Below are 14,125 nucleotides of genomic sequence, written 5' to 3' on the forward strand. Positions count from 1 at the left end.
AGGGGAAGGGGGAGGCAGCGGAGGAGGCGCTGCGGAGATTGGGATGCGCCCCGGAGTCCCGCTGCTCGCTCACTCCGGGCCCGGCCGGAGACGCTGCCACTCCCGCGGCCGCCGCCGCCGCCTCCTACGTGGTCCCAGCGCAGCGCGCAGGCCAGCCCCGCAGGGGGCAGGGAAGGGGCCGGGCGGGCGGAGCGAGAGGTGAGGCGGTGGCGGAGCGCGGCGGGAGTGTGAGTGAGCGAGCGTGCGTGTGTGTGCGCGCGGATGGGGGTGGGGGCCGAGGGGTGGGAGGTCGTCCACGGGGGCTGTCGCGATGGGGAGAGGGCCCTCGGAGGCCACTTGGCTGACTGCAGCGCCTGACCCCTCCTCAGCCCCCCGCCCGCAGGCCGCCTGCCCAAACTCCGTGGCTTGTGCTTTCATTTTATTTCAGACCACGTAGGGGGCTGACTGGAAGCAATGAAACAATCCAGGTTTTCTAGGGAGATTAGCAAGAACCTTGGTGGGTGTGGGGGGTGGTGGAAGTAGGGTGGTGGAGGAGATCCTGCCAGAAAACAAAAAAATCAGTTCTTAAGGACTGTGAGGTTCGGTTTAGTCCCGTGGAGGCTCTGTTTTGTTTTGCTTTCTTAGTATATAATCCTACAGATAAGAGGGTAATATAAATACTTCGGAAGATTGGGAAATTGCTGAAGAGTGAGTAGTAAGGGCGAAAAAAAAAAAAGGACCAGTCGGAAGCTGGTTATATAATGCACGATGTGGCTAACGAGAACGGCAAGCTATTTTTATTTTGTTTACCGTATGCTGTGCAGTAGGGACTCCTCCAAACTGGTTCTGTACCCGAAGAGATTCTTCGCTTCCCTGTGAGATCCACAGGATACAATTAGTGAAATTAGAAGACCCCATTACACCCACAAAATCAAATGCCTTAGAGTGACATATACTCCCTGCACATTCTGTCGTGCATGCCCGGGAATGCGTGTATGCAAATAAGTTCTCCTTTGGCAATCTAGTAGTCACAGCTCGATGACATTTGTGTTTTATAATGCAGGCTGTTCTTAATATTTAAACATCATCCTTACATATCGCACACAGCAGAGGGTAGTTACTTGATGGTTATTTTTAGACTCAGCTAGTTACTTTTCAACACTATTAGCTAAGCTACATTTCTGTTTGGGTTTCTGAGGAGCCCTGGAGTTCCTAGAAGCCCCCCGTTAAGCCCCCCTTGTGGTTTATTTGGTGGGTGAAGGTAGTTTGATAGTTGAGCTTTTGTTTGAAATGAAGCTTATGCCCAGGGAAACCACCAGAGAGGACAAGAAAATCCTGCACATGAACTCTTGGAGAGGGATTGCACCATAACTGCTAATGCTGTGGCATTTAATCTCCTCTGGCTGCCCTCTAACTGTACATGCATCAGTCAGTATTTTAGCAGCTCCACAGGCAAATGGACTTCTACTTAAAGCAGAGGTTGAAGTCTCCCCTGAACCTCCTGCTTCCCTGTCTTTCTCCTCTTCTAGGTACAGTCAGTGGTGTAGGTTTTCCGTGCCCTTACTCCAGCCCCGATCGCTCATGTAATTAGATCAGGCTGCCATGGCAACAGACAGTGTTCCTTGTCCATTCAGGTGGGTTTGTTTTGTGCTTGGACTACTCCAAGTGTTTTATGCACAGTATTTGTGCCGCCCAAGCCAGACGAGAGACTTCAGTATTTCAACTGCGTCTTCTTTCAGTCATTTGGACTGGAGATACTGAATGAGGCTTCTCTCGCTAGCTACTCTTATAAAGGAGACCAACAAGCTGTTCTTATGGGTGCAGTATGTAAATGTCTCTCCCCAGACAGTGAAAGGAGCCTGACAATCCTGCTGGTGTTTATTGTGAACAGATCAACAAGTATTTGGTACTTGTTAGAAACCTTTCAGAGCTGACTAAAGCAACATTTCTTTTGCCTTCTGGTGCCATTGGCCTTGCAGACACTTAACCCTTTCAAGTGTGAAAGTGCTCATCCTTTAGAACTTAAGTTGCCAGTAGTCATGATGGTTTTCTAAAGGGTTTATTCAGCAGAAGGAATCTATTTGGGAAGGATATCCCCACTGGCCTGTTTTAAAACTTTACAGCCATCATAATAGCAAAAGCTAGGACTGACAGTAGGCAGACATTCTGAATGTGTTCATTCTTTATTTGGATCTTTTGGCCATGATCTTTACATCTGTGGTAGTAAGTTAAAAGGTTTTTGTCTCAGGGAAGATGATACAGGCCTGTAGCTGTTAGACTGATAATGTGTGGTGCTTTTGCATAATAAACAACTTGTACTCTATTTTGGGATATAATTTAATGAGCATTTAATAATTTAGAGAGTAGCAGTCTACTCTTTGCATTAGGGCACCGCCTTATTAAGCCTGTTAAGCAAAGAAAAATAATGCTGTTGCAAAAAAAAGAGAAAGAAAGAAAGAAAGAGAAAAGTAGCTTTGGTTGTGGAAGCTCTCTGTTGCTCAGGCAATCCAAATAGAGGGAAGTATTTTAGTGACCCTGATATTGAAAGCAAAAATAATTGAGAATAATCACGTCTTGATTTAGTTGTGAATCTGCCAGTTGGTTTACAGTTTTATAGCCCCATAGACAAATTGGTAAAGCCTTTTTTTTTCCTAGGGCTAGGATTGAGAGAGCTACTTATTTCTGGGTGAGGGTGCAGTTATGATTTCTGCTAGTGAGCTTATGCGGTTGGTAACTTGATTGTGGCCTGCTCAGATCAAGCTTGCAGTGGTTAAAATGAGCTATTATTCCTAGGAGGTAAATAGATGGGAAGCAGAGATGTAAAATAAAGCACAGAAGTGTAAGTTTTACACAACACCTTGGAGGTCCTGGATGATATTTAGCAACATACAGAAAATTGTTTTATTTGCAATAGAATGTGAACATGTATTTTTAAATGTGCAAATTCATGCTAATATAAATATGAAAAATGTACTTGATTGGGAACTGTGAAAGTTAATGTTTTCCTTTCTGGATTTCGTTTTAAGAGGGTTTGGTAAACAGAAGTGAAACTGTATCAGAAACATAAATCGACTTTAGGGCCTCTTTTACTCTTAGAGAAAGGTTTGAGAAAAACTCCTTAGCCATCAGATTATATGTCAAATACCTGTAGGGCCCTACGTTTCAACATACCTTAACCCGTTGTCTGGGAGTCCTGGGAAAGGTCAGCCTTAAGAGATTATTAAAATATTAGTGAACACATTTCTGTGACTCTTGTTTTTGTTGTCATTACAGAGTTTTAAGGACTCACATTCCTTTTGTATAATGTGCCTTTTTTTTTCCCATTCTGAAATGTCAAGTGGATTTTACTTTGGCACTTAACTTCAATGATAGTTTCTGATGACTAACACATTGTGACACCAGCTCATTTTGTTTCCTATTAGAAGTTAGTCAATAAACATTTTACTAGAACCCTGAAATTTAGTAAACGTAGGCGTGAATGTTAATTCTTTAAACTATAGCTGTCTGAAAGGAACACATAGTTTAGACTCCGAAGAGCTTAAGTACTTGCTGTGTAAAAGGATAGTGCAGCAAGACAATATCATTTTTTGGGGGGGGAGATAGTTTGATTTCTATTCCTTTATGTTTTCAGAATAACTCAATAATTTGAATGATTGGTTTCTGTGAGAGATTTAGATATGAAGTAGTTTAACTGCTTCAAAGAACAGAGTTGGTTCTGGTCATACTTCCAAAGTTATCAGAAGCAGGCCTTCCTTATTTTGTTAAAAGCATCGAAAATAATAAATCCTAGAAATCCCAGTAGAGAGAATAATTTTTGTTCTAGGGCTTTACATATAGGACTGCCATGTTTTTAAGAATGAAGTTTGTTGTCGTAAATTATGCTGTTTGAATTTTAGTTTCGGTTACTTCAATTTAATAAAATACTCATTCAAAAATTCTTTAAGAGATAATATAATAATGAGTATACTGAGTGCTAGTTTTAGCATTTTTTAGATGTTGACTGAAAGAGGTGTAATTGGATCAAGATTGAAAAAAATATATATAAATGCTTAAAATTACAGGAGTAATAAAAAGATTTAGGTAAATATTTGTGGAAACAGTTTTTAAAAATCTTTTTCTTATTTCATAATTTATATATTTTTGTCTATTACAAGTACTAAAACATGTTTAGAACTATTACAGATGAAAAAGCAACAAGCATTATATTTTCTGACATGTTTGATGTTAGCAGAAATGTTTCATTGATTTTTTTATAACTTTTAATGCATCCCATTTGTGGAGTAATGAAAATGCATTGATAATTGCCATAACATAAGCAAAAAATTTATGCTACCTGAAAATTACTTTTCAGAAAATTCATTGTAATGTAATCAGAATTTGAAACTTAAGGGGGCAGAGGTTTTCCTGAATGTGGTGTTTTGAATCAGGCTAAGCGGAACTCTTTTTTTTCCACTTAGGTGCTCTTTAACATGACATGTTTCCAGGGAGCCATTTAACAGAAGTCTTTAATGATAATTGTCGTAGCTGCTAACCTATAAGCATTTATGCTTCTAACATTCAAAGAAAATAAATTTTTTTTGTCACCCTATATGGCAGTTTGTTTTGCACCCTTCATTTTCACTTACTCTCCCCAAAGTATTTATATTATCTCCTGTATTTATATTACTTATATATTATCTCCTCTTGATTGACTAGCCTATCAGTTCAGTATTATTTAGGCCATCTTTGTTAGTAATCTTCCTCTATTAATGGTATTGTGTTATGCTGCTCTGCTGTGCTATCTAAATATTCCATTTTCAGTGTATGTATTGTATAAAACAGTCAATAGGTTATTTTCTATATATTGCTTGCATTTCTTTTTGCAACAAATCCACTCTGCCTTGCTTGTATTCTTGTGTCTCTTCCCTCTGATGGAATACAGCATATTATGTTAACTCTCTTAATTACTCTGATGTAGGGGCACACATATTTTTGAAATAAGTAGGCATACCAATGGGAGAGTAAATTAATATTTTACAGCATTTGCATCATGTTTGTTCTCTGCACTTCAGAATAGGAGGAGACTGTAATTTGGACTCTATAAAAACCTTATCTGCCAGGTGATATGTAAATAGGATTGTGTGCACACACATCAATATCCAGGCAAACACCCTCTCAACTGTTAGCTTATAAAGCAAGCACTGTCTGCAAATCCACGGTACCTGCACCTTGTTCAAAAATGATTGTTCAGTATTCTAATGCTCCATTTGATTTTACTAGATAAAATCAAGACTCCTCCCCTTAAAACAAGTACTGTGTGAGAGTAAATAGAATTTTGTGAGGTTCTGTTTAACTTGGCCACTATTCAGATTTGTAACTCAACAAGCTTTTTAGCAGAGGGATAGTGTCTTCAAAGATGTTATGGTCTAGAACAGCTCACCTTCTTTCTCTGTACTCACAGATTCCACATGGGAAAATCACAGACTAGAAAACTAACTTCTTTTGATTATCGGTCCCAGGCATGCAATAGACGCTTAAATAAATACTTGGTGAATGGATTAGTTAGAAGTAAGAATACTTTGGCTACTATTCATTACTTTGAAAAGTGTTGGAAAGCAATTGAAATTATTTTCTTTCCAGCTGGGTTATGCTCTTAAAAATAGTGTGTGTGTATGGATGAAAATAATCATGACTACTGAGATGTGTTGCCATGTACCCAAGGATAATTGGCTCACTTACCTGTTTACAGATTATTCACATTGGAGATCATATTCATAGCTCCAGAATAGTTTCTTTCTGACACCCAAAATAATCCTGGGCCTTCTCCTTCCTACTGTTACCTGGTGTGGGCTTAGGAAGCTCAAGCTAAATTTAAAATCAGCCTAACCAAACACGCAGGTCAGCTCCAGTAATCAAAGACTGGAAATCAGCCCAGCGATGACTAGTTTGGAATATTTTATAATAACTGTGCTACTGATCCTATTTAATGTGGATAATTGGGAATTAACAGTATTTAAAAATATTATTTTCATAGACAGGGCTGAAAACTGTTAGCAGATCAAGTCCTCAACTTCTTCCATTTCTATGCATAGGTCTTTACTTCACAAAAACTACAAGCACCAAGCTCCCTGATGGAAAGGTATATGGAAGATTCATTCATTCTCTCTTTTGTTCATCCATTCACACATTCACTCATTCATCATACAGTGGATAATTTTCACTTAACCATGTGCAAGGCACTGTGGCAAAATGAAAACGAAGTAGCCATGCATTCAATAATTAAGTAATCTAAAGTTTAGTGGAAAGTCTAGTGAATATATGCATACTTTAATTTTTTTTTCTGCATTTGATACTTTTTTCTATCCCATTAGACTGGTATGCCAATAACTGTGCTCTTTCATGATTGTCCCTTTAAGTTGCATGCTAATATATGCCATATTAAAATTAAACTTTGGCTCAATTACTATTCAGCCCATGCCCATTTTCACCTGATATTCCTGTGATTACCAGCATGTGTTGATCAGATGATTGGTTAGAATCATTAGAGAAAAGAATGACAGTAGCTGGCTCAAATGGGAGACCAAGCTATCAATTTGATGGAAGGGATGACCTTTTTGTATGTTGGCTTCCCTCTGAGCCCCGTTGAATACAACCAGATCTGCCTTTTGAGTGGGCTGGTATCTGTGTAATTTTCATGAAACAAAATGCAAAATTTGATGTTCTTAAAGTTAAGATTTGAGTGCATAGTCGTTTTAAGTGGAATTATTTTTTAAAGTAATTTGTTCTGATTTTCATTTTAATTTCCTCTCCTGCACTCCCTGGACCATTGCAGTAGCATCGTGCAGCAAGTCACCAGGGTGGTCCAATCACACTGCAGATTTGTTTGTCATCCTTGTACAGCAGTCTCCTCCTCCACGGCCACTACAGGGAAGTGCATCACCTATCAGGTGAGAGTTTTGCGATGCTCTGAAGTTCCCACCTGAGGATAAAGTCTGACCTGGAAAAATCGCCTACTAGCCATGCTTTAGCACCTTGTGGACCATTTAATATACTTGTCTTTGCAAACTGTATTGTGCGGGAAATGGAGAAATTGACAAGAGAGTTTTTATAAAACTTGGATTAAAGTATCTCTCTGTTTGGTTTCACTCATTTGGTTAATGAAAAAGTCAACATTTGACTTTCTGATGATTGATTATTGCATGTTGTGCTTGAGCCTGATCATTTTAATTGTCATCTTTACTTAATGTGATAAGAATGTTTTGCTACCAGTTATCTTAAGTCACAGTTTCATATTGTAGGCTTTTGTTGCAGCATGACACATGTGTAGGGAGACAGGGGCCTGTTTGTTCAGTGGCAACCAGTATTTGTTGAATCTTGAAAATTTCTGTGTCTGTTTGGATTTTACAACTTCCTGATTTTCTCACATACAGTAAATTTTTCTGGCCTGGAGAGTCATGCAGACACAGGGTGTATGCAGGGTGGATGACTCATGGTCTCGGTGGAAAAGAGGACGGGAGGATACTGTCTAAATGAAGTCAGGAGAGATAGAAGTTACGCAGAAGTTGGGGCAATAAGGGCTTGGGAACACTAGTGTATGCAACCAAAGGCAATTGTGAAATAGATCCTCTCTTTCTATTTGTCTTGGGAGCAGTCCTTTTGGAAGCTGTGGAAATAGACTAGCTCAGAGGTTCCCAAGCCTGGCTGGGCAACAGAATCACCTGGAGAGCTTTAAAAAATAGGATTTGGGACTCCACCCTAGACCTACTAAATGGAATGGTCCCTTGGAATCATACCAAGGCTCCATAGGTTTGGGAACTGCTGGATTGGGTGGTCTCCAGGCAGCTCTTCCAGAGCCATGTTCTATTTCCTTACTTGGTGAGACACGAAGTCTACTTTTTTACCAAACCTCACATACAAAAATCTGGATTTTCAAATCATTTGTTGAGAGGTGGCTATTTGCTTTACCAAAATGTTCATTTTGAAAACGATTCCCCAGCTTTTTTAAAGAACTCCCTGTCTACACCTAAAATCCAGTTTATAAGTTCCATATAAATTCTGTGGCATCTAAGATAAGAGCATGGGGCTCTGGGACCAGCCTGCCTGGATTTACATCTGGAGCTGTCACTGTGGCCTTTGGCCATCCTGTATCCTTTCAGTGCTTCAGCTTGTTCATGTAGAAAATGGACACAGCATTAGAACTTTTCCCCAGGGCTGCTGTGAGGATGGAATGAAACAGTATATATATATACAGGGTAGGATAGTGCCTGGCATATGGTTTGTGATCAATGAACATAAATTATCATTGTGATCAAGCAAATTATCTCCTCCCAGGGTGGTGATTTTAATGTTCTTGTTTTGTGATGGTTGCTCTTGGACCATACATGACTAGAAACAAGTAAATATACCTGTACCTTGGTCTTTGGACCAACACTGTAGACATTTGCAGCTCTGCAAAGTAAATGAGCTTTTATTTATTTTTCTGAATTTTATGTTCGTCCAACTCTCTTACTGTGATAGGATGCATATGTATTGTTTTAATAATGTTGTAAGAGGAACTAATGAGTTGCATGCATAAAGGAAATGATTTGGGATCTGAGTAAAGACAAACAGAAACCTGAGTGACTGAAGCACACTCTGCCCCAGAAAGGATAGAGCAGTCCTGTTACGGGGGAGCGGGGCAGAGGAGGGAGGAAATTATCACAAACATTATATCCTTGTGAAATATGGAACTAGGTACTTCACATTTTATTGGCTGTGGGTTAGAGAGATGTTCTTTGAGAGGAGATAGAATAACCCTGGAGTTACATGTAAAGGTAAGCCTGTTAAGGTCTACAAGTGTCAGCTGAATGGAAAGTGGTGTGATGCCTTACTGCTACTTTATCTCTTGGGGTGTTATCTATTTTACCAGTTACATGCTAGGCAGAAAAGCCTCACATTCAAGTTTTTGTGGAAGCAGTTTAATTGCATATGTGGTTAATACATACACAAATGTTTTAAACCTGTGGTATTTAAAAGGGAATTTTACTGTGAAAATATAGGCATGACAAAGTCATATCTCTTGGTCAATATGTGCAAGCTTATTGAGACAAGATCAAGGCTTTTATAGTATATTAAACAAGTCCAAGTGTCTTATGAATACTTGTATTATTGACAAAGTAGTGCAGCGTCACCTTGAATGTTAAGCAGCTGACATTTTTTGTGTTTGCATTTAAAGGAAGCTTATAAGCATTATTTAAACATTTTGCATAAATAATAGCCTTGTTACAGTCTTCAGAATTGATGGTTAAACGTGAGCAGGGAAATAGTATCATTCAGGTTGTAGTCTGTTATATTCATTAAGCGTTTTTTTTGTTTCTTTTTTAAGAAATTAAAACCTAGATTACAATTTTTTCTCATTCTGGTTATTTTGTAAAGATGATATAGCTATAGAAAAGTTATGATCTAACTTGTTCACTGGCACTCTTCTATGTAAAGAAATGATTCATTCATTTATTCACTGTGCATTTTTAAACTGTTCCACGGTACTGTGGGAGTGAAAGGAAGAGCTGCCAGAAAGAGGCTATACTGTATTCTTTGTGGTCAGGTAGGGGAAAGAAGAAATGCTCTGAAATAACTAAGACAAAGCAGAATGTGGTGAGTTGTACTTACCGGGGTACGTTCGAACACAGAAGGAATTCAGAAGAATGATGCTGAGGAGGATGTTGAGGAAAGACTGAGGAGGAGGGATCATTTGAGTTCAACTCTGAAGGCTGGTTATCGTTTCTGTGGAAAGACAAGGATAGAGCGGGAGGAGGACCATCGAAGTGACCTGGACAGAACAAGCAAGTTCACAGTATGTAACTGGCAAGGAGGCCATTTTGGCAGAAGCACAGGTGCCAGTGGACATCTGAGTTGCTGGAGTCCAGCAGACAGTAGAGAGGATGGCAATAAATTGCTGAGAGGTCAGGTCTGTAGATAGATTTGGAGGAGTCACTGGCATAAAAGGGACTTTGAAATTGGGCTTTGGGTTCTTGTGCCTGGTAGAAAGGAGGGGACGACTGTATTTCAGGGATGACATCAGCTGGCGTAGAATAAGTAGAGAAGAGGCAGTGAGAGCAGCTGGAATGTGGCACAGACTTTGTATCCTTCTTCTTCAAGACCTTGGGTGGAGGGAGGGTGGGTGGAGAAGTGGGGATGATACGTGGGTGGGTAATGGGGCGTCTGCCCTAGAAGCTCAGGCACCTTGGAAACTCAGCTCAATGAAGCCTTGTTGAAACCATTATTCCTGTAAGACCTTAAAAAAAAATAGGAACTTGAGCTAATTTTAGCTAAACCTAACGTGTGTGTATGAAAATGCTGCTTTTGAAATTCAGCACATGCGGTACCTCTTTTCATTTAAACAAATGATCCCTCTATTTTCCTCTAAACAGTTTCATTAAGGAGATTTTCAGAGAGGCCCCGTACATATTCACAACAGTTCCAGCATTTCCTTTGATCTTTCCCACCGTTGATTTATTCTTCTCATGTGATATGCGGAAATCACATTGTGCCATCTACTTGACTCTGGAGCGATTGTTCATTTTTGTGGCAATTCATTTATTGTACTTTGATAAATCACATTAATATTGGGTGTGTTTTATAGCTTTAGAGGCTTTTCCAGAGGCTTTATGTGGACTCTTTTAAATGTGACGACACCACACACACACACACGCACACACACACATACGACACAGCTTTCTGAACAATTTGGCTTCCCAATTATATTAATACTTTATATTCATAGAAAATAAAGAAATTCACAATTAGTGAGCATTGACTCTGGGGTGAAAGATCGCAAGCCTTTGTGGCTCAGAATGAAGGGGAAGCCTGGAAATTATCTGGTTACATTGCTGCTGTCAGTGGGCAGTCTGTTTTAATATAATTAGCGAAAATCTGAGGATTATTTAAGGTGTTTTTTTTTTTTTACCTGAGTTGTTTAGATGGGCTATCTGTATTCCTCCAAATGTCTCAGAATGAGACTTATGCACATCTCATAAAAGATGGGAAAGTTAGGATAGGAGTGAGAGGGATGGAGAAAACAACTCCAGGGGCAGATCATTCTGTCTGCAAATATTTAATAGGCATCTAATGTGTGACAGACATGCCAGCCAGTCCCTATAGGAAATTTAGAGATGATCCGTAGGTTATACTTACTATGTATTAACTCACTTAATCCTCATTGTGGTCCTTTGCAGTAGGTTCTGTTATTATCTCCATTTCACAGATGAGGAAACTGAGGCACAGAGAGAATAAATAAATTGCCCAAGGTTGACCAGCTGCTAAATGGTAGAGTGATGCTTAGATGCCAGCCGGTACTTTTAGGTGCTGCCGTGCATTATCTCCCAAGGCCAGAGCCCCGTCCCTAGAAGCTTACAGTTGAGTCTGGAAGGCAAGGTGTGTCCGGGAGTAATATTTAAAGAGCCATAACAGAGGTACAGCGTACTCTCAGAGGTCAGCATCAGGGCAATGAGCCTTCCTTTTTGATGCTTCCCTGTGTATTCAGTGTCACATAGAGGCTGTCTTTGTGGTGTTTTCGCCCTTTCTTTCACTCTCCCTTATACCTTCCTGAGATTCCTACGCATTTTCAATAATTATTAATTGAAGAAAATGATGACAGTAGCAATATGCTTATCTGTGTTTGGGCTCCAAATGTTGTTTGGCATCACGAGTCCCAGTGAGACGATGAACTTTTGACTCTTCAAAGAGCTTCACTGGGTCATTGCTCAGCTTGCAAGATTTGGCAGATAGGAACTATTTCTCTCTCCATTTTGATAGGTGGTGGGGTGGTGCCGAATGCAAGCTCTGAGAACAAAACGTGCAGCGAAAGGAGGTCACGCTTTAGTCGGGTGGCCTTGAGGAAGCTCAGATCTGCTATACCCTCCAGCCCCTGTCCTTCCCTGTCTCTCATTTTCCCTCCTTCACTGGACCAGTGGATAAATCTTCACCAACTCATGTCTGAAGGATAGAGAAGAAAGATCACTTTGCTCTCAGCCTGCTTAGGGAAGGCCAGTTTGTGTTTCTTAGGTCGAATGAAAATTCCCAAGGATTTAAAAAAAAAAAAAAGTCTTCAGAAGCAACGTGTCTCTCGCTTTATAGACACACAGAACAAAAGGCGGCTTGGGATTTTCTCTCCCTGCCCTAGCCTGGCAGCCCCAGCCTCCATCCCAGCTGTAATCATATGTGATGCATTTTTATTTACAGATTAGGAGGCTCTGACTGTGGCATATGACTAACCGGGAAGCTCCTCCCTACAACAGTTGTATGTCATCTGCTTCAGAGAACTAATTGCTTGGCAATTCCCCTTTGGTAATTCCCTCTTTATTTTCTGATGAGTTACTTAACAGTGATGGGCTTGTTGAGCAGAGCGTTGAGTTTAATGTGTGCTCCAGAAACTCCTGTAGGCCTGGGGGATATGGTTTGCGAATTCTGTTTAGCTTTACTGAAGGAACACTGAAACCATTATATGGCCTGTTAATATTTCACTCAATACTAGGTTAAACACTGAGCAGTGTGCCGTTTTCCAAAAGAAATAAAAACCAGGCTTCTTTTTTAAATGTGCCCCTGTGCATTTGAAAATTATTAAAAAGAAATTTAATATTTATAGAATATTTAATGCTCATTTAAAAATATGGTTTAGAATGGGGTAGCTTTCCAGTACGCTGCAGAGTGAGTGTGAGAGGCTGGAAAGCAGTTGGACTAGTAATTTGGAGACCGAGTTTGTTTACTGCTCTGCTGCAGTGTGACTTGGGCCACTTACTCTACCATGCTGGGCCTCAGTTTCCCCATCTACGAAAAAAAAAAAAAGGTAGTGAAAGAAGTGATCTTCCAGGCCCCTTCTATCTAATACTGTACAGTTCCATGAATAGATTTTATTGTAATTCTTCCTCTTGGCTCCCCCAAGACCTTTGCTCTGTCAAACATCATTTGCTGTTGTTTGACTTTGTTAGGTTTTGTATTTATTTGGAATTTACATTTTAGCTCACACTGTGTCATTATTTATAGAGTAAGTCATAAGTGGTGCCTAAAATCATTTATCACTGGATCTATATTAGTTTCATACCTTAGCACTTTTTACTGTTCAGGCTACCATGCCCCGAACAACGTCTGGAGTGGGTGCATGATAACCGAAAGAATCTTTCAGCTAATTGTGGAATAATTTCTTGCAAGGAGGGTGCAGAAGCTCTGCCCCTCTTTGCAATAGTATCACGGGTGCTATTCTGCTTTAACTGGCAAGTAGAAATCCCTCTGTCATTTGGTTTTACCTGCAAGTGCAGGTTTGAGTCTCGAGGTGTTTCCTTTTTTTCTTATGTATCAACTTTTGCAATTAGTGTGTGTATTACTTTGTCTTATTGGTTAATTTATAAGCAGCCTATACTGATATGTCTCTTGATTCATTGCACTTTGAATAGTTTCTTTAGGAAGCTAGCGTAAATAGAAGCAGTAGTGTTTAAGTGTGTTTTGTTTTGTTTCATAGGCATGGGAAGGGAAGAGACAATATTTGTGGTGGTTAAAGGTGAGGCCTCTGAAGATGGGGAGATTGAGGTTTCAATTCTGGCCCAAGATCCTGAGTTCCGTGACCCAGGCCACATTTCTTAAATCTGTGATCCTCAGTGTCCTTATCTGTAAAATGGGGATGATGACATCTATCCTATCGGATTGTTGGAAGGATCAAAGGAGCATTCACTAATATATATTGCATATGGTAGGATCTCAATATATAATTAAAAAACAAAAAAGAAATACATAAGGGGAAGACAGTATTTAAGAGCTGGGGGAAAACAAAAACAAGAACAAAGGAAAGAGCTGTGTCTTTGGGGGTATTCTGGGTACAAGGAGCACCTCAGAGCCCCTCCTGGGCAGGGTTTGAATCCCAAATGGACCTTTGAAAATTGGGAAGGCTTCCACTGCTCTGGCCATGACATTCTCTCTGCAGGTTGATCCGCTCCACAGAAGAGGTGTTCACTACTCCATGATTGATAGAAATGTTACATTTTAAACATCTGTTGCCTATACATTACAGCAATAAAAGAAAAACAATAAAAGCACAAGTTCCCTTTGATTCCACCATCCCAGCCCATAAATCACATTCACTTTTATGTGTTGTCTTCTAGTTCTTGACAATTTAACACATATCTTTTCTCCGTTTTGC

At 40.0% G+C, this 14,125-nt stretch overlaps 1 protein-coding gene across 8 annotated transcripts in view; it reads left to right on the forward strand.

Moving 5' to 3' along the window:
• Positions 1 to 28: 28 nt before the first annotated feature.
• The window catches only part of ATXN1 (ataxin 1), a 428,550-nt gene continuing 414,453 nt past the window's right edge, over positions 29 to 14,125 (forward strand). For 2 of the 8 annotated variants that reach the window (XM_019665721.1, XM_019665724.1), the window contains exons 1-3: positions 207 to 227; positions 6,051 to 6,097; positions 6,791 to 6,905. The gene's annotated coding sequence lies outside the window, so the exon portion shown is untranslated. Of the gene's footprint in view, positions 228 to 1,091; positions 1,614 to 6,050; positions 6,098 to 6,790; positions 6,906 to 14,125 lie in introns of those variants that run through there. The other 6 variants (XM_019665723.1, XM_019665722.1, XM_019665726.1 and 3 more) reach the window with 6 other exon arrangements.

This window comes from Hipposideros armiger, unplaced genomic scaffold (genome assembly GCF_001890085.2).
Source record: "Hipposideros armiger isolate ML-2016 unplaced genomic scaffold, ASM189008v1 scaffold_449, whole genome shotgun sequence".
NCBI lineage: Eukaryota > Metazoa > Chordata > Mammalia > Chiroptera > Hipposideridae > Hipposideros > Hipposideros armiger.